The sequence below is a fragment of the Periplaneta americana genome, chromosome 16 (assembly GCF_040183065.1).
Source record: "Periplaneta americana isolate PAMFEO1 chromosome 16, P.americana_PAMFEO1_priV1, whole genome shotgun sequence".
Taxonomy (NCBI): domain Eukaryota; kingdom Metazoa; phylum Arthropoda; class Insecta; order Blattodea; family Blattidae; genus Periplaneta; species Periplaneta americana.
The window spans coordinates 159,113,369-159,132,931 of NC_091132.1; the positions used below are offsets into that span (position 1 = coordinate 159,113,369).

The following is a 19,563-nucleotide window of genomic DNA, read 5'->3' on the forward strand; positions in this document are numbered from 1 at the left end:
CTACAGTCATCTGCAATGATGAAGTGCGACATTGTAACTTTTCCGTTTTTTCTCAGTTTGGAACTCTAAAATGCAGGACAGAAAGCTGTCCCGAAGACTTTTCTCGGGAAACGGGACGCAATAGCAAAAAATGGGATGATCCCATACTTTACGGGACGTCTGGGAACCCTATATCTGTTGGCATTTCAATGCAACGGACATATTTACATCAATCCTTTCCACATGCTCTCCCAACAGTTATTAACGTTTCCACTTCATTATCACTATAATTATATTATCAAAATCGTATTTCTTCTGTTTGAACTGGTACGGTTGGGTACTTTTTTTAGTGGGTTATTTTACGATGTTTTTTCAACTGCTGAGGTTACCTAGCATCTGAATGATGTCAGCAAAATGAGTCCAGGGTCCAGCGCCGAAAGTTATCCAGCATTTGCACTTAATGGGTTGAGGGAAAAAGCCTCAATCAGGTAACTTGTCCCAACCAGGATACGAACCCAGGTCCGTTCGTTTCAGGGTCAAGCATGCTAACTGTTACTCCACAGCGGTGGATGGTTGGATCCCTGAAGCCATAGCACACTATAATTTATCTCAAAATGAATGCGATTTATATATCTGCATAGAAACAGGTGTATGTATGCAATGCTGTCACCGGCAGCTGAGCCCAATGATGTCATCAGGTGGGCTATTCGCTTTTCTCCCTCTTTCCTCGGGTGTTTTTGAAGGTACAGATGCCACGTTTGAATTAAACTGATTGTAATTCCTTCCTATGTTAAACTATATGGTGAAACTAGTGCTGACGCTGAGGTAGTTCCGGTGATTTCGGAAGTGAAATTCGTCTAATTTATAAGGGATTTGATAATTCGGTATAAAACGTTGGTCAATATGGCGGACATCATGTAGAATCTGGGACAGGTTAGGTTTGGTTTGTTCAAGTTTTTTATATGCCTATCAAAAAACGTATAAGTATGCAAGTCGTACCAAAAACCTCAACAAACCATACCCAACCTGTCACTGATATCCATCAGATTGACCAACGTCTTCTACCAAATTACCAGGATTTTTGAAGTGAAACTAGCACTGAGGTAGTTCGAGTGATTTCAGAAGTGAAAATCGTTTAATTTAAAAAGGATTTCTTATGATGATGCAGTTGATCGTATATGCAAGGCATAACAACTAGCTCAGCGCTATGTAAAGATTAACTTTTGGTCCTACAGAATTGATCTGTTATGGTTACAATGGTTATTAAAGGAGAAAAATTCGCTCCGGCGCACAGCGGTCCAGAATGCGGGACATATTAATAACTTTTCAGCTACCTAACAGGTTTTTATGAAATTTTACACAGTAGTTACAGGTAGCATATATGTTTTGTATGCAAGCTCTCGTTACGTTGGTATAAGGGGAACTACCCCTTATAGGGGGGCGCATTTAGACAAAATTAGAAACTTTTCTCCTATCTGACAGATTTTTATGAAATTTTACAAAACAGTTACAAGTAGCATATGTGTTTTGTATACAAGCTCTGATTACGTTGGTGTAAGGGGAACTACCCTTTACAGGGGGCGCAATTAGACAAAATTAGTAACTTTACTCCTATTTAACAGAATTTTATGAAATTTTACACACTAGTTACAGGTAGCATATATGTTTTGTGTACAAGCTCTCGTTATGTTGGTATAAGGGGAACCACCCCTTACAGGGGGGGCGCAATTAGACAAAATTAGTAACTTTTCTCCTATTTAACAGATTTTTATGAAATTTTACAAAACAGTTGCAAGTAGCATATATGTTTTGTATACAAGCTCTCATTACGTTGGTATAAGGGGAACTACTCCTTATAGGGGGCACAATTAGACAAAATTAGTAACTTTTCTCCTATTTAACAGATTTTTATGAAATTTTACACAGTAGTTAGAGGTAGTAAACTTGTTTTGTATACAAGCTCTAATTCTCTGGATTGTCTTTGTTTCGACCTCATACTTGCTGTAATGGAAAAGCTTTTTTGGGCAGACACTTTTTCCAGGGGTAAGTTTTCTATAAATTTTCATTACTATCACGAGGAGAACCTAATTTAATAAGTAGCTCACTAAGCCAATGTCCATTTCGTTTAAAAAACGCATATTCCTTATCCTATTGCTCTCCAACGATAAATTATCTTATGGGGGGAAAAAGTAACATTTTAGATACTATTGCACCTTTTGGGCACTCGGGAAGCTTATTTGGTACATAATTAACAAGCTGTCATCTTGAATTCCCTGAATTATACTGCAAAAGCAGATCCGATTCGCAGATATTGAAATAACTGCAAACGAGGAAAATTTCACTACTGCACCTCGAAAGAATAGTGCTCATAAATTACTTATTACTTCCGCAAATCTGCGCACCTTAAGACTAGATTTAAAATAGAGGTAAATAGTGGAGGAAGTGAAAAAAAATCATTTTTGGACGAACCAAAGGGGTTTTTTTTTCTCTACCTTAGCAAAGTCTGCACTCAATGATTATATTTATATTTTGTCCCGTGTCCATTCATGCTAATTTTACATACTATAATAACATTAAATGTAACAAAAACAAATAGTATTACATAGTCAAAGAACTACTTGACATATTGATACTAAATATGAATGGAATCGACCACTTACAACAGAGTTACAGCACAAGGAAAACGGCAGACTCGCGGCGCTTGCTGAGTAAGAATGCTGGGTGGCGAAATGTGGCATGTTACCGGCCTCTTATCTCGCTATGCAGCCACCTCCACTGATTAACGTAATCAATTGAGTGTTACTCAGTTATATAGGAAAAATAATTTAAGGGTTTAATTTCATTTTTTTACATGTCATTTTTCTGCATTTGTCCTCCTAAATATGGATTTTAGACCACTGTGCGGCGCCGAGAATCGGACCAGGGTCCTTGGTTCTACGTACCAAGTGCTCTACTAAGCTACGCAAGTTCAATCACAGCACCGGAAAAAACATTAGAGAAGGGTGATTCGATCCGGTGCTGTGGATTGAACTTCGGCATAGCTTAGTGGTCAGAGCGTTTGGTATGTAGAACCAAGGACCCGGGTTCGATCCCTGGTGCCGGAGCGAATTTTTCTCCTTTAATAACCATTGATACCTCAGCACTAGTTTACCTAACTATATGACAAACTAAATATAGGCCTAATATGTTTTTGTGTTGTGATTCCCTTTAACAAGTGGAAAACAATGGAATTGAAATGATATAGCTACATGTAGGGGGAGAGATGTAACTTCTGTGCCTCATGTGGCACTGTTTACGCTAGATAGTAGGCCTCTTGGCCAGTGTGGATAACGATTAGCGCATCTGACCGCGAAATCAGGTGGCCCGGTTCGAATCCCGGTCGAGGCAAGTTATCTAGTCGAGGTTTTTTCTCCTCAACCCAATAGGAGCAAATCGCATCCCTAGAATAATACTGCCGTTATCTCTCAAAAATTGAATTTTCAGTTACAGGTAGTTCTGTAATCTTTATTTAATCCTCTATCAAACAACTGAACTGTCGTATCTCTAAGTTCAAGCGCAAAGTCTGCAGGGATCATAGGTAGGCTAATGATACTTGGTAATTCGGAGTTTTCATACGACTTTGATACGTTTATCTTGCATTTACTCAAAACTAACGGGCGCGCTTCCAAACAGGGCAGCGGCATTTCCACTAAGGTTAGACCTCAGTTTAGGTGTTTGTATATTAATAAAAAATAAGGGGCTAGAAAATATTGAAAATAGGACGCATGTTTATGTGACATTTTTTTTTTCAATTAATACACACACACCTAAATGGACTCTAACCTTAGGGGAAATGCCACTGCCCCTGTTCGGAAGCGCGCCCCTCATTTCATCGGCATTATCACCTTCATTTCATTCAGACGCTAAATAACCTGAGATGTTGATACAGCGTCATAAAGTAACCCACTAGTAGGCTTCTTACTGAAATTCAAAAGTATAATGTAGTACCAAGGATATACTTTAGTGCAACCTTTGGTAAACTATATACATTGTAATTATAATATCCTTAAAACAACATAACCTGTAAAGTTAAAAAAAAAACTTGCCTGTTTTCTATTTCCTTCAATGCATTAGCGGGGCGCTGTATAATTTCTCCTACTGCTATCCGATTAACAACAGTGTCGTCTAATTTCCGAATTACTGCCGGTCGATTCATTGTATAAAATTAAATTCAATTATTTCCGTCTATTTGATTCATATTCATATTATAATTTGCACTACCGCTGCTGCCAACACGATAATGCTGAAAGTCTCCAAATTCTACGCAAAAAGTCCCCATTTTCAAGTAAAATACCTACCGAAAATTTCAAATTAATAATTAATTAATTATTATTTTGCTTAAAGTACCACATACTGAATTCCAGATAACAAATATTGAGATAAACAAAAAATTGATGCGAAATGTATTACCCCTCCCTGTCATATACAATGACGTTGTAGTTAATTACATTATGTTCGAAGATATATTATAGAGCATCGATCGACAAAGTGCAATCGATTGCCATGTAGAGGTATCGACTGAATTTGTTTTCCATGTCACATTGAATATCGATCGACAGAGATCGTTCAAACCGTTGCTAAGCAACGGTTCAAACGTAAACAAACAGTAGAATAATCATATTGTGAAGCGGAAAATGAATAGCCACAGCTCAGGAGAAGATATTGTTTTAATGTTTTCATACATGAATATTTGAATTGAAGATTAAATAAAGAAGTAGGCGATCGCAGTGGACAAGAGAAATATACGTGAGAGCTTGGGAGAGTTCCATCAGCTTGTACCTTCGTTGTGGGATGACGAAGAAAAGTTTAAATATTATTATCGTTTGTCCATTAATACATACAAGGAAATAATAGAGAAAATGAGGCCACTAATAGATGTTGGGCATACAAATTTCAGGAGAAGCATAAGTTTTGAAGAAAGGCTGACTGACTGTAACTTTGAGGTAAGCATTTAAATGCTTTTTAATTGGAGGTTTGAAAGTGACATTCAGTATTGACATAACGAAAAGTATTCATGCCATTTTGTGGAAAGTAATAAGTTAGTAATAAATTTCGTAGCATTAGGCTGTATGACGTATGTTGTAAATAAATTCGGACAAATTAAGACTAAATTAAACTAACCTAAACTACACCCTAACCTATCAAAGACCTAAATAACCTTATATACATTGAGTGCAGTTTGATATATGGAATAGCATTTTGAAATAATACAGCAACGAAATATATAACAGTTCATTAGTATTAATAACTACCGCAACTGTTAATGCACAATAATTAACAATGGACATATTTATTTACACTAATATTGATAAATTGATATGAGATGTGTCCATGTACTCTTGACGGTTTTGCTTTAAGTAATAGAAATACTCATGGTTGCTGTTATTTGTTCCACAGAAAATTTAAGAAATAACTTAAGTCTGTCCTTATTGCATTAAAATAAATTGCCCAGGACGAATTACTTTATAAGCACCTTCGGTTTTCTATATTTTAATACACGGTGCATTTATTCTTTGTTATAAATTGAATCGTGAACTGCAGAAAGCCAACAAATGATAGTTTTCCTCAAATTCAGTTATTCATATAGTTGTAATATTCATACATAGGCCTTTGAGGAGTGCAGGAACCCCACCAGAGCCTTCTTTAGTTATAAGCCGGGGCCATACGTCGGCAACACTGTAAACTGTCACCCAGAGGCCGACCGTACAGTACACGTGTTTGTGTTAATGCCGATTTTCAATGTAAATTAATGTTACAATATAAGTGTGTGTCGATGGAATTATGTTTACGGTCGTACCAAAAGTTAATTGTTGATGTAATATAAACTAAATGCGTGTTGGTGATAAAAAACAAGACAATAAATGAAAATAAAATGGTTGCAGTCTTTGGGAATTTTTACGGTTATGGATGACAAAGTAGGCTAATTGACTATTCTATTAAATATTGTATAACCACATTTTTATATTCTTATTTGTGGTTTGTGTGTATCAGAATTCTAGTCGAATTGTTGGTTCGGCAAAATGTGATTATATGCATCTACAAATTATAGATAGTTCTGACATATAGCAGGCATTCCGAATCTTCAACAAAACTGCAACATTTATGGGATCACAAAACAGTTGTTTACAATGACTTTGAAAACCAACGGCGTAACTTTATTGATATAGCAGACGAGAACCAACGGTCAATGTTACTTATGTCCCACCCGCTATAGAGACATAGGCCAATTTTACACATATTTAGTATAACTTGTTGCTTCTTTGACAGGTTAGGTTTGGTTAGTTTAGGTTTTTGTTATAGCCTACCTTGCATATACAATTATAGCGCAACATTGGCAGTGATAAAAGTGAAATATTCGTTCAGTGGGCGTTGGATACTCTACATTCATCTAACAAATAATTTAGGATAACAGTATTGTTATGGTGACTGGCCAGGTTCAAACTAAAACTGGCTTCCTGGACATCTGAAATATTTATAGAAAAGCACAACATAATCACATGAAATTAAAATGCATATGATATCCTACACCTTTCATGTCAGAGGTGAAACAACATTAAGCGGCAAAACATTGTCAATTTACTAGCCACATAATGGTTAATTGATTTGAATAGGGTATTACGAAAGTACGTTATTATTTTATTTATTTTTGGTACAAGTAACATTTCTTTAAGTATTTATTTATTTTCCCTTGTACCATCAATAAAAAAACAAGTATGTTTTTATTTTTTTTTAATTATAAGTGGCTGGCGATAAAAGCAAGACAGTAAATGAAAATAATATGGCTGCAGTCTTTGACAATTTTTACTGTTATTAATAATGACAGAAAGTGATTGACGATTCTTGTAGACATTAAATATTTTATAAACTGCATTTTTATAGTCTTACTTGTGGTTTATAGTCAGGCAGAAATGTTGTTCAAGGGAGAGTTGTAGGATCTCGCCTGCTGTGTATCAATAAAGTCGCTCAGCTGAGTTTCTTTGCAAATACCTGTTTTCTGTTAGGAGGTACAAAAAGAACATTTCCTTTGGAATCACACAATGTATCACCTTTAGAAAAACTGTCATTTGAACAATGTTTTATGCATACTACAGAATCTTTCTGGGGTTCCCAATTGCCTCTTTTTATATTTCTAACCCATTCTGCCTTTGTTCAGGATCAACAGGAAATCTAAATGTAGTGACATAACCATCTGTTTTGGTATTGTAGTTGCTACGACACATAGGCACACAGCACTTTCTAGGCATCTGAAATATTTGTAGAAAAACACGATAGATAATCGCATAAGATAATATTAAAATATATCCTAAACCTTTCACAGATGAAACACCATTAAGTCGCAAAACATTGTCAATTTGCTAGCTACAAATTTGTTAACTGAATGGAACTTAAGAATACTGCGTAGGAACTTACGTCTTTATTGCATTATTGATTTTATTATTTTCGGTGCAAGGAATATCTTTTTTATTTATTTATTTTATTTACATGTTTTTTTGTAATTATTTTAAGTGGCAGCCTTTGTATGTAAGTAGCCTACTTACACCGTATTCTGAAGTATAGCTAATTGATTGCAATAAAACACTATTTTCGAACCCGTAATAATTTACATCACTACTCTGAATCTTGATCTTACCTTTGTGCATGAAGTAATATTGAAAAAATACGCGTTATGTATAACGAAAGCAATGAGCAAACACAATATCACTCTAAAATCCACTCCACTCCACTCTGTGTTGCCAAACCTACCCATGCCCCAGCTTGTAACTAAAGAAGGCTTTGACCCCACACGTCCAGTGCTCTGTGTGCATTTCACAGTGGCAATAAGTCACAGTGCATTGCAGTAAGGCCGCCAGTTTAGTACATGAATTTTTTTAGTACCGGTAATTAATAAAAAGTTAGTTTGCTTTTCTTTCTTTTTTATAGGTTTACAGGAATTTGAAGAATTACATGTGCTATTCACACAATTTGTTAGTGTTAGTTGGGAGGCATGAGGGAATAAGACCTTCGGGGAGGCCGTGATGTAGATGGGAGGATAATATTAAAATGGATTTGAGGGAGGTGGGATATGATGGTAGGGACTGGATTAATCTTGTTCAGGATAGGGACCGATGGTGGGCTTATGTGAGGGGTGGCAATGAACCTCTGGGTTCCTTAAAAGCCATAAGTAAGTATGTATCGACACAATTTAGTATGTTTGTGTACTTTTTTCAATGTCTTGGCTTATATATATATATATATATTTTATACCGGTAATTTAAAAAAATGGCCTTCTTTGTCTTCTTCACCTAAAAATTGTTTTTAAGAAATAAAATGAGTGTTATTGGTCGTGAATTGCTGAAAACCCACATGTTCAGGCAATTCACATTTTTTACCAGAAAATAGTAAAGAAAAAAATTGAAGTTCATGTATGTCATACACTAGAAGTTATTATTATGCTTTAATAAAAAATAATCACTTCAAAATACTAAACGCTTTTGAAGATAATCAGTTTTTTGTATCTCCTAAAAATTTACTCTGCAATTCATGATTCAATTAGTAAACAGTTAGCAGTACAAATTCAAGAGAAGACTTACCTTCATTCTATTCAAGCTAAAATTCGACTTAATACAAGTATTCGGTATTCAAATACATTCACCTGGACCAGAGAACAGAATCAAGAGAATATTCTGCATTGCTTAAAACTTAACTGACCCAATTAAGTACCGGTACATGAACACATCTCTTATCAATGTATCTTAATGTTAATTCCTCACTTTTAATGCACCACAATTAACAATGAACGTATTTATTTTAAAGGTTCCTGGCTACTGGTGACTTACATGTCTGCATCGTACAGATTTAGGATGGCTCATAATACTATCAGTGGATTTATCCCTGAAATATGTGATGCCATCTATTCATCACTGTAGCCGGAATTCTTGGCATTCCCAAATGAAGAAGACTGGGCTACCATTGCACACAAATTTGAAACAAAGAAAGAGTTTCCTAATTGTGTGGGTGCATTAGATGGGAAGCATGTGAGGATGCAAAAGTGGATCTTTATATTTTAACTACAAGATGTATACATCCATTATCCTCTTGGCACTTGTGTCTGCAGATCTACGTTTCATTGTCATTGACGTTGGATCATTTGGGAGGAACAGTGATGGTGGGGTATTTGCAAGTTCTGCATTTGGGCAGAAAATAATTAATAAACAGATAGGCTTTCCAGATGATAAGCCACTGCACACTGGAGGACTAACTACGCCTCATGTGATAGTGGCCGACGAGGCATTTAGATTACTGCCTAATCTAATGAAATCGTATCCAAGGCTGGGCCTCACTCCTGACAAGAGAATATTCAACTTTCGATTGTCACATGCAAGAAGCAGTGTAGAGTGTGCCTTTGGGCTATTGGCTTCCAAATTTAGAATTTTTCATACATCTATATCAGTTAAACCTGAGAATGTAGACAAAATAATAAAAAGGCTACCCGTGTTCTAGATAACATATTGGACAGAGATGGGGAAGTGTGTGATAAACTTTTGCCTTTGTGAACCTAACCAGTGAGATACAGAGCAACACAGAAACAAATGTAAATGCCTCAAGTCGTTGCTCACGAGAAATTAGAGACAGATTTAAAGAATATTTCAACAGAGACTATGTTACACAAGGGCAATAGACAAGCGGTAGAGTTTTAAGACCCTTAACCATTTTTAAATTGAACATTTACCATTTTGGAGCAAATATATCAGATATTGTTTGAACATTATGCCTGACAAATCATATTTAATAAGGTAAGGAATTGCATATGGAATATGATAATAAGATTGTAATTACTTTATTTATTTGGAGAGTTTAGCATAAGTTAGGTTAACACATGTTTCCTTCATTGATTTAATAGCAATTTATAGTATAAGAGTGTAAAATTGGATTTTATGCCTTGGGCGATAATTTCCACGGTGCATAAAATCTGTTCACTCTCGTGTGCTATGCAATATTTTATTCATTACTGGTATCTTAATTCAATTTTAAATTGCACGCCTTTTCTTTGTCATGTGTTGTTTGTGAACAAGTTATAAATGAATGAATGTATGGATTTTATGGTTGCTAACATGAAAAAGTTTTTAATTCAGTGCTGTAAACAAGCCGTAGTTTAGGTTGCTAAGAGCAATGAAATTAAGACCAGTTTTGATACCAGTTATGGATAAAATATTTAATAGTAAGGCATTTGTGTAGTGCATTGCATATCACTGCATTGTATACTTGTTTGTAACTCAAGTGATGAATTTTATCTGCATGTAAATCGAATTAATCTGTTTGTTATGTATTGTATACTTTTATTAAGCCCACACTCTAGCTCAGTCGATAGTCTCGCTTGTCTCCTGATCTGGAGTTGCGCTCGGGCTTGGTCTGATTGCCTGTTTGGTTTTTATCCCCCCCCCCTCGAGTTGTGCTGCGGCTTGGACTGATTACCTGGTTGGTTTTTATCCCCCCCCTTCGAGTTGCACTCGGGCTTGGTCTGATTACCTGGTTGGTTTTTACCCCCCCCCCTCGAGTTGCGCTCGGGTTTGGACTGATCACCTGATTGGTTTTTATCCCCCCCTACGAGTTGCGCTCGTGCTTGGACTGATTACCTGGTTGGTTTTTATCCCCCCCCCTTCGAGTTGCGCTCGGGCTTGGACTGATTACCTGGTTGGTTTTTATTCCCCCCCCTTCGAGTTGCACTCGGGCTTGGACTGATTGCCCGGTTGGTTTTCATCCCCCCCCCTTCGAGTTGCGCTCGGGCTTGGACTGATCACCTGGTTGGTTTTTATACCCCCCCTTCGAGTTGCGCTCGGGCTTGGACTGATCAGCTGGTTGGTTTTTATCACCCCATTCGAGTTGCGCTCGGGCTTGCACTGATTACCTGGTTGGTTTTTATCCCCCCCTTCGAGTTGCGCTCGGGCTTGGTCTGATTACCTGGTTGGTTTTTATCCCCCCCTTAGATTTGCTCTCGGGCTTGGTCCGATTACCTGCTTGGTTTTTATCTCCCCCCTTCGAGTTGCGCTCGGGCTTGGACTGATTACCTGGTTGGTTTTTATCCCCCCCTTCGAGTTGCGCTCGGGCTTGGTCTGATTACCTGGTTGGTTTTCATCCCCCCCTTCGAGTTGCGCTCGGGCTTGGACTGATTACCTGGTTGGTTTTTATCCCCCCCTTCGAGTTGCGCTCGGGCTTGGACTGATTACCTGGTTGGATTTTATCCCCTCTTCGAGTTGCGCTCGGTCTTGGACTAATTACCTGGTTGGTTTTTATCCCCCCCCCTCGAGTTGTGCTGGGGCTTGGACTGATTACCTGGTTGGTTTTTATCCCCCCCTTCGATTTGCTCTCGGGCTTGGTCCGATTACCTGGTTGGTTTTTATCTCCCCCCTTCGAGTTGCGCTCGGGCTTGGACTGATTACCTGGTTGGTTTTTATCCCCCCCTTCGAGTTGCGCTCGGGCTTGGTCTGATTACCTGGTTGGTTTTCATCCCCCCCTTCGAGTTGCGCTCGGGCTTGGACTGATTACCTGGTTGGTTTTTATCCCCCCTTCGAGTTGCGCTCGGGCTTCGACTGATTACCTGGTTGGTTTTTATTCCCCCCCTTCGAGTTGCACTCGGGCTTGGACTGATTACATGGTTGGTTTTTATCCCCCCCTTAGAGTTGCGCTGGGGCTTGGCCTGATTACCTGGTTGGTTTTTATCCCCCCCTTCGAGTTGCGCTCGGGCTTGGACTGATTACCTGGTTGGATTTTATCCCCTCTTCGAGTTGCGCTCGGTCTTGGACTAATTACCTGGTTGGTTTTTATCCCCTCCTTCGAGTTGCGCTCGGGCTTGGACTGATTACCTGGTTGGTTTTTATCCCCCCCTTCGAGTTGCGCTCGGGCTTGGTCTGATTACCTGGTTGGTTTTTATTCCCCCCTTCGAGTTGCGCTCGGGCTTGGTCTGATTACCTGGTTGGTTTTTATCCCCCCCTTCGAGTTGCGCTGGGGCTTGGATTGATTACCTGGTTGGTTTTTATCCCGCCCCCCTTCGAGTTGCGCTCGGGCTTGGTGTGATTACCTGGTTGGTTTTTATCCCCCCCTTCGAGTTGCGCTCGGGCTTGGACTGATTATCTCGTTGGTTTTCATCCCCCCCTTCGAGTTGCGCTCGGGCTTGGACTGATTACCTGGTTGGTTTTTATCCCCCCCTTCGAGTTGCGCTCGGGCTTGGACTGATTACCTGGTTGGATTTTATCCCCTCTTCGAGTTGCGCTCGGTCTTGGACTAATTACCTGGTTGGTTTTTATCCCCCCCTCGAGTTGTGCTGGGGCTTGGACTGATTACCTGGTTGGTTTTTATCCCCCCCTTCGATTTGCTCTCGGGCTTGGTCCGATTACCTGCTTGGTTTTTATCTCCCCCCTTCGAGTTGCGCTCGGGCTTGGACTGATTACCTGGTTGGTTTTTATCCCCCCCCTTCGAGTTGCGCTCGGGCTTGGTCTGATTACCTGGTTGGTTTTCATCCCCCCCTTCGAGTTGCGCTCGGGCTTGGACTGATTACCTGGTTGGTTTTTATCCCCCCCTTCGAGTTGCGCTCGGGCTTCGACTGATTACCTGGTTGGTTTTTATTCCCCCCCTTCGAGTTGCACTCGGGCTTGGACTGATTACATGGTTGGTTTTTATCCCCCCCTTAGAGTTGCGCTGGGGCTTGGCCTGATTACCTGGTTGGTTTTTATCCCCCCCTTCGAGTTGCGCTCGGGCTTGGACTGATTACCTGGTTGGATTTTATCCCCTCTTCGAGTTGCGCTCGGTCTTGGACTAATTACCTGGTTGGTTTTTATCCCCTCCTTCGAGTTGCGCTCGGGCTTGGACTGAATACCTGGTTGGTTTTTATCCCCCCCTTCGAGTTGCGCTCGGGCTTGGTCTGATTACCTGGTTGGTTTTTATCCCCCCCTTCGAGTTGCGCTCGGGCTTGGTCTGATTACCTGGTTGGTTTTTATCCCCCCCTTCGAGTTGCGCTGGGGCTTGGATTGATTACCTGGTTGGTTTTTATCCCGCCCCCCTTCGAGTTGCGCTCGGGCTTGGTGTGATTACCTGGTTGGTTTTTATCCCCCCCTTCGAGTTGCGCTCGGGCTTGGACTGATTATCTCGTTGGTTTTTATCCCCCCCTTCGAGTTGCGCTGGGGCTTGGACTGATTACCTGGTTGGTTTTTATCCCCCCCTTCGAGTTGCGTTCGGGCTTGGACTGATTGCCTGGTTGGTTTTTATCCCACCCCCTTCGAGTTGCGCTGGGGCTTGGACTCATTACCTGGTTGGTTTTTATCCCCCCCCCTTCGAGTTGCGCTCGGGCTTAGTCTGATTACCTGGTTGGTTTTTATCCCCCCCTTCGAGTTGCGCTCGGGCTTGGTCTGATGACCTGGTTGGTTTGTATCCCCCCTTCGAGTTGCGCTCGGTCTTGGACTGATTACCTGGTTGGTTTCTATCTCTCCCCTTCGAAGTTGCGCTCGGGCTTGGACTGCTTGCCTGGTTGGTTTTTATCCCCCCCTTCGAGTTGCGCTCGGGCTTGGAGTGATTACCTGGTTGGTTTTTATCCCCCCCTTCGAAATGCGCTCGGGCTTGGACTAATTACCTGGTTGGTTTTTATCCCCCCCCCCTTCGAGTTGCTCTCGGGCTTGGACTGATTGCCTGGTTGATTTTTATCCCCCCCTCGAGTTGCGCTCGGGCTTGGACTGATTACCTGGTTGGTTTTTATTCCCCCCCTTCGAGTTGCGCTCGGGCTTGGACTGATTACTTGGTTGGTTTTTATCACCCCCTTCGAGTTGCGCTCGGGCTTGGACTGATTGCCTGGTTGGTTTTTATCCCCCCCATCGAGTTGCGCTCGGGCTTGGTCTGATTACCTGGTTGGTTTTTATCCCCCCTTCGAGTTGCGCTCGGGCTTGGACTGATTACCTGGTTGGTTTTCATCCCCCCTTCGAGTTGCGCTCGGGCTTGGACTGATTGCCTGGTTGGTTTTTATCCCCCCCTTCGAGTTGCGCTCGGGCTTGGACTGATTGCCTGGTTGGTTTTTATCCCCCCCCCCCTTTCGAGTTATTATTTTTTTTTTGCCAACCTTAAAGCAAACTTCATATAATCTATGATGAATTCTCGGGCTCAGCTCATCTCGCCAAAAAATTTGTGTAAATCTTGAGTTGCTTTACATCTTAAAGCTTCAGTGCTAAGTAAGTTCTGTGGAATACAATAAGTGTTGTGAGCAATAAATTAAAGTGCAACTTCGCTAATATTGTAAAAGGAAAAAAATCAGCTCGGTCTTGTTCATTACATTGATCCAGCCACCTTAAATGAGTATATCAAACAAACTCATTATATTAGTATGCAACATAAATTTTATCAATATGGTACAGTATGCATTCCTTTAACATTTAATAAGTCTTTGTATTACACCTCTGTATTAATACTGAAAGTAAGATTCGTGTTTTGAAAGAAAATTAAAAATCATTATGATAATAATGAACAAGTTTGTGTGTGGTACTTATTGGCTTCTTGCTGTTCACTAAAAATTCTCCACTATTAGATCCTACATTTGAGAGCTGATGTAGAAATTTGAGGAGAATTTTGAGTAGGGGTGTTTGTAAACGAACTGGAAAGAATAATGATATCTGATATAATATGCCTTGTTTATACAATCTTTCTCATTTTTTTTTTTCACTAGCCAAATACATCTGAATTGCGGTAGAGATCCAGATTAATCTAGTATGTTAGGAAAATGAAAAGAACATAACCTAACTTAAATTATTCATAAACTACACTAAACATAACCTAACATAAATTAATAATAAAACTAGCTGAACCTAACAACCTATTGGGTTGTGGATATTTATCTACATTTCTTACAGGCTTAGACCTATAGAAGAAAAGAAAAATATTTTACCTTCTTCCAGCAACAAATGGCTCCAAAAAATTGAGGACATCAAAGTATGCTCACTTCTTTACTTTCGATGCTCCAGAGCCTGAGGGGAGCACACTACCTCTTCTACTTCTATACCCGGCCCTCAAAATTTACTATTTCTTGACACAAGTCTTTGCTGAAACAGAGAATTACGTTCTGTGATGAAAATGTAATGCAATTGTTCACATTCTCTTTTTGAATAAAGAAAACAGAGTTTTCCATTAAATGTGTTGACTGAGTGATAGAGGTTAAGTGTATGGCATTGCTTTTGATTATGTCACGAGTATAATTACTTCTTCTTCTTCTTATTTGGTATTACAGCCCAGGTGGGCCTTAACCTCCTCTATGGCTCTCTTCCATCCTTCTCTATCCATCGCCAACTCCCTCCAATTCCTTATTCCTAATCTATTCACATCCACTCGTACACAGTTCCACCATCTTGTTCTCGGTCTTCCTCTTAATCTGGTTCCATCTGGGTTGTTATTGAAGACAATCTTCACTTTCCTTGTTGTTTCCATCCTTGTGACGTGTCCCAACCATCTCAGTCTTTGACATCTTATGTGCACCTCCAAATCCGATTCCTTGTACAGTTCGTATATCTCATTATTATATCTGGCTCTCCATCCATCCACTGTTTCAATTGCTCCGAATATCCTTCTTAAGATTTTCCTCTCAAATACTGCTAGTTGTTTGCATGTATTTTTATTCAGAACCCATGTTTCTGTACCATATGTTATAATGGGTCTTATTAGGGTTTTGTAAATCTTGATTTTGATTTCTCTAGATATTATTTTATTTTTAACAATTGGTAAAAGTGAATAATATGCCCTGTTAGCCAGATTTATTCTTCTTTGTACCTCATTCCTTAGGTCATTATTTGCTGTCAATATTGATCCGAGATATGTAAATTCTTTTACTTTTTCAAACTTATATGTTCCCATTTTAACTTCCTTCACTTGATCATTTTGTCTTTTGGTGACTGACATAAATTTAGATTTCTTTGTATTTATTTTAAATCCCAGCTTCTGAGTTTCCTTATCCAATGCTATCAAGGCTTCTTCAACATCTTGTATCCTTCTTCCGGTGATGATGACATCATCCACATAGCCTAAAATCTGTTGTGTCTTATTAAAAATAGTTCCATTAATTTGGACTTCTGATTTTATTATTGCAATGTGTAGGGCTATATTAAACAAGAGAGGTGCCAGCCCATCTCCTTGCCTGGTTCCTTTCTCCAATTTAAAATTTTCAGTTGTGATCTTTCCTAATTTCACTGTTGCCTTTGATTCAGATGACACAATTCTGCATACATTTATCAGTTTCCTTGGAAAACCGAGTTGATGCATGTGTCCCCATATTGTCCTAAGTATTAGATTATCATATGCAGATTCAAAATCTAAAAAGAGGCAGTGTAAATCGATGTTCTGTTCCCAGCATTTTTCTGTCTCTTGTCTCATTATGAATAGCTGGTCCACCGTCGATCTTCCCGGTCTGAATCCGCACTGATAGTCCCCTACTATTCCTTCCATATATGGTAACATTTTTTTATATAGGATGTTAGTCAAAATTTTATAAACTGTACACAGTAAAGTTATTGCCCTATAGTTCTCACATATCATATTATCACCCTTTTTATGTATTGGAACTATCATCCCTGTTCTCCACTCCTCAGGAATAGTCTCGGTTACCCATATCCTTTGTATCAAATATAATATTGTCTTTTTAAGTTCTTTACCACCCTTTTTAATCATTTCTGTTGTTATGTGGTCACACCCAGGAGCCTTGTTATTCTTCAACTTATCTATTGCCATTTCCACGTCGATCATCTCAGGTGGTTCTACTAAAGGTTCAGCTGTATATACTTCTTGTTCCATTTGCTCACTTTCTCTTTCATTTCTTAGTTTAAAGTGGTCTTCATAATATTCTTTCCATCTTGAGTATAATTACTATTCTTATATTAATATAACATTGTTTTAATCAGTCAATCTTGGATAACAACATTTCATAATGTATTCCTAACATTAACACGTTTACAAAATAGTTACCAGTTATTGGAGAAGAATATTCATATAGTTACTTACCACGTTTTGTCCCATTCTTGAGGCGATTCCATTCCACACAAAGTCTATGATTTCTCTGTTGCGATATCCAGGGAGCCTTGGATTGAATAGCACTTCGTTTTCCCCGACAAGGCAGATTAATTTGTCAGTTTCGTCAACTCATCTGCCATCTTGCATCGACTGTCGCTTGAAAAATGAACACGTTTGTTTTCACCAACCAGTCGATCTTAGACGCTCGTTGTTGATTGCTGTGTGACTGCTGTCACCTCCCTCTGTATGTTTCTGAGGTCTGTTGATCACAGTCGTTCGATCGATACAGTGTGACAGCCCCCAAAGGCTTGAACTGTAGGTCTACTACAAATTATAATAGGAAATAACTCAAAACAATCTCCCTCTTTTTCTCTCTCTTACACAAACACATGCATACATCAACAAAACTACGTAACAGTGCTAACAGGAACTTTTTTATATGAAGCTTACCTTCCCGAAGAAAGTAATCTGCCATACTGTTGCCTCCATATCTTGCCACCTCTGCAGTTATTAGTACACTAGTTCATGTATTTCAATAAACACTATCACTAGGAATTATACATACAATAGTCATGACGAACCTGTAATCTGTAATAGATTGTACAGGGAATAAATAAATACAATACAATACAAGTGGCTCTTCACAAATGAGGAGTAACGCAAGGAAAAACACTATGTCACTACTCATCATTTACTACTTATATTTTGCATTTTGGCTGTGATGTCTGTACTTGGCTCTTTTTTATTTTTTTTATTTGGTGTTTTTCATTTATATCTGTATCTGTGTCTTTTATTTAGGTGGTATCTATTTGTTTTTTTTTCTTCTCCTCTTTTCCATTTTTAATTTGTATTTACACTTGTATCTGTTTTACCTCTTTTTTTCGTGTTATATGCAATTCTTTGTTTTTTTTTATCTTTACTGTCTATTGTAATTGGGGCTTTGCCCTGTTATGGACATAAATAGATAAATAAATAAATAAATAAATAAACAAATAAATCAGAAACTGTTTTGTGTTGAGAAATTCACTGAATTACTGCAGTGTGAATTTTCTGTTTCCGTTTTGCATGTATTTATCAACATTCACATCACAGTCTAGGCACTGAACAATATCACTTTCCAGTCGACCTGGTTGGCGAGTTGGTATAGCGCTGGCCTTCTATGCCCAAGGTTGCGGGTTCGATCCCGGGCCAGGTCGATGGCATTTAAGTGTGCTTAAATGCGACAGGCTCATGTCAGTAGATTTACTGGCATACGGGACAAAATTCTGGCACATCCGGCGATGCTGATATAACCTCTGCAGTTGCGAGCGTCGTTAAATAAAACATAACATTAACAATATCACTTTCCGAATACAGAGCCAATAAGTTTGACAATCGATCCTGTGTCATTGTTGACCGAAGCCATTTGATTATTCTGCGCATTGTTGAGAAAGTTCTTTCGCATTTTTCGCTGTTTTAAGGCAGCGTTAATGCTATTTTGATCAGAAGATTAACATTTGGAAGAACATCAGCTGTTATTTTATCCAGAAGTTCACTTATTATTAATTGCAAAGTGTCCTCTTTGAGTTTAGTGCTTACCACATTCCTAGCAATGCTATATCAGCTTCTAACATTCTCTTATTTGTTTGTGGCACTGAATAATGAATGATCAATAAAATATCTTGCTCCTTCTCAATATCTCAATCTCAAAAATTCTTCACATGACATTGCTAATATAATACCTCCATCTGAAAATCTTCTTATTTCTGCTAATAGCATGTCAAGTACAAACACTCTGTGTTGCTACGCTGTCAGCCCTTCCTGTATCTTTGCCCCACAGTTTCACTAACAACATAGCCATCAAATTTTTTTTGAAATTGTACGAGGTGGTTTTAGTCTGTATTTACATCTTTCTTGCTCTGTAAATGTGTCATTCTCTTTCAAAATATCTTTAGGAATATGTTGTAAATTATTATTTTTACAATATTCTATTACTTCTTCCCACATCTCCAACCACATCTTTTCATTCCTACTTGACTCCAAATTTCCAATAGCCCCTTGAACTGCCAGATTGCAGGAACCAATACATGAATCGAGATGCTGTAGTCATCTACTTACAACATTTGTATTTGAAAAATGATGTTCTAAAATATCAGAAACACAAGGAAATCTAAGGATTGAATATTTTGTAGCAGTTCTTTAGCAATTGAACATCTTGGGTGTCTTAAGTTACTAGATGTATTCTTTAGCACCCTTACTATTGCAGGATATGTTGCTTAAATGGAAATCAAAGCTGTAGCTCTACAAGCCCAGCGAGTATCACTGAGTTTGTTGATTTCATGCTTATTTATTTTAAGCTTTTTCTGAATATCCACAAATTGCACATGCGTATCGGGATGAGAGAAAAATTCATATAATGACTCATTATATTAAATCCATAACAAGCAAGTAGAAACTATAACAAGATTTAATTTGTGAGCCATGCAGTGTATGTAAGTTGCATAATGTACTTGAGGTTTTCACGAACTACAGCCTGCAATCCACCATAAGATTGCCCAA

General features: G+C 38.8%; 1 protein-coding gene and 1 long non-coding RNA gene across 7 annotated transcripts in view; one reads left to right on the plus strand and one right to left on the minus strand.

The window, feature by feature from the left end:
* Positions 1-4,329, minus strand: part of LOC138691584 (uncharacterized) — a 56,648-nt gene extending 52,319 nt beyond the window's left edge. For both annotated transcript variants that reach the window (XR_011329919.1, XR_011329918.1), the window contains exon 1: positions 4,065-4,329. This is a non-coding gene — a long non-coding RNA (uncharacterized lncRNA). The remainder of the gene's footprint in view (positions 1-4,064) is intronic.
* The window catches only part of LOC138691582 (uncharacterized), a 110,217-nt gene that overhangs the window by 55,444 nt on the left and 35,210 nt on the right, over positions 1-19,563 (plus strand). The window contains exon 1 of one of the 5 annotated variants that reach the window (XR_011329915.1): positions 4,638-4,961. The exons of 2 other annotated variants lie outside the window; for them this stretch is intronic. The gene's annotated coding sequence lies outside the window, so the exon portion shown is untranslated. Of the gene's footprint in view, positions 1-4,637; positions 4,962-8,815; positions 9,792-19,563 lie in introns of those variants that run through there. 2 more of the 5 variants (XR_011329914.1, XR_011329916.1) reach the window with 2 other exon arrangements.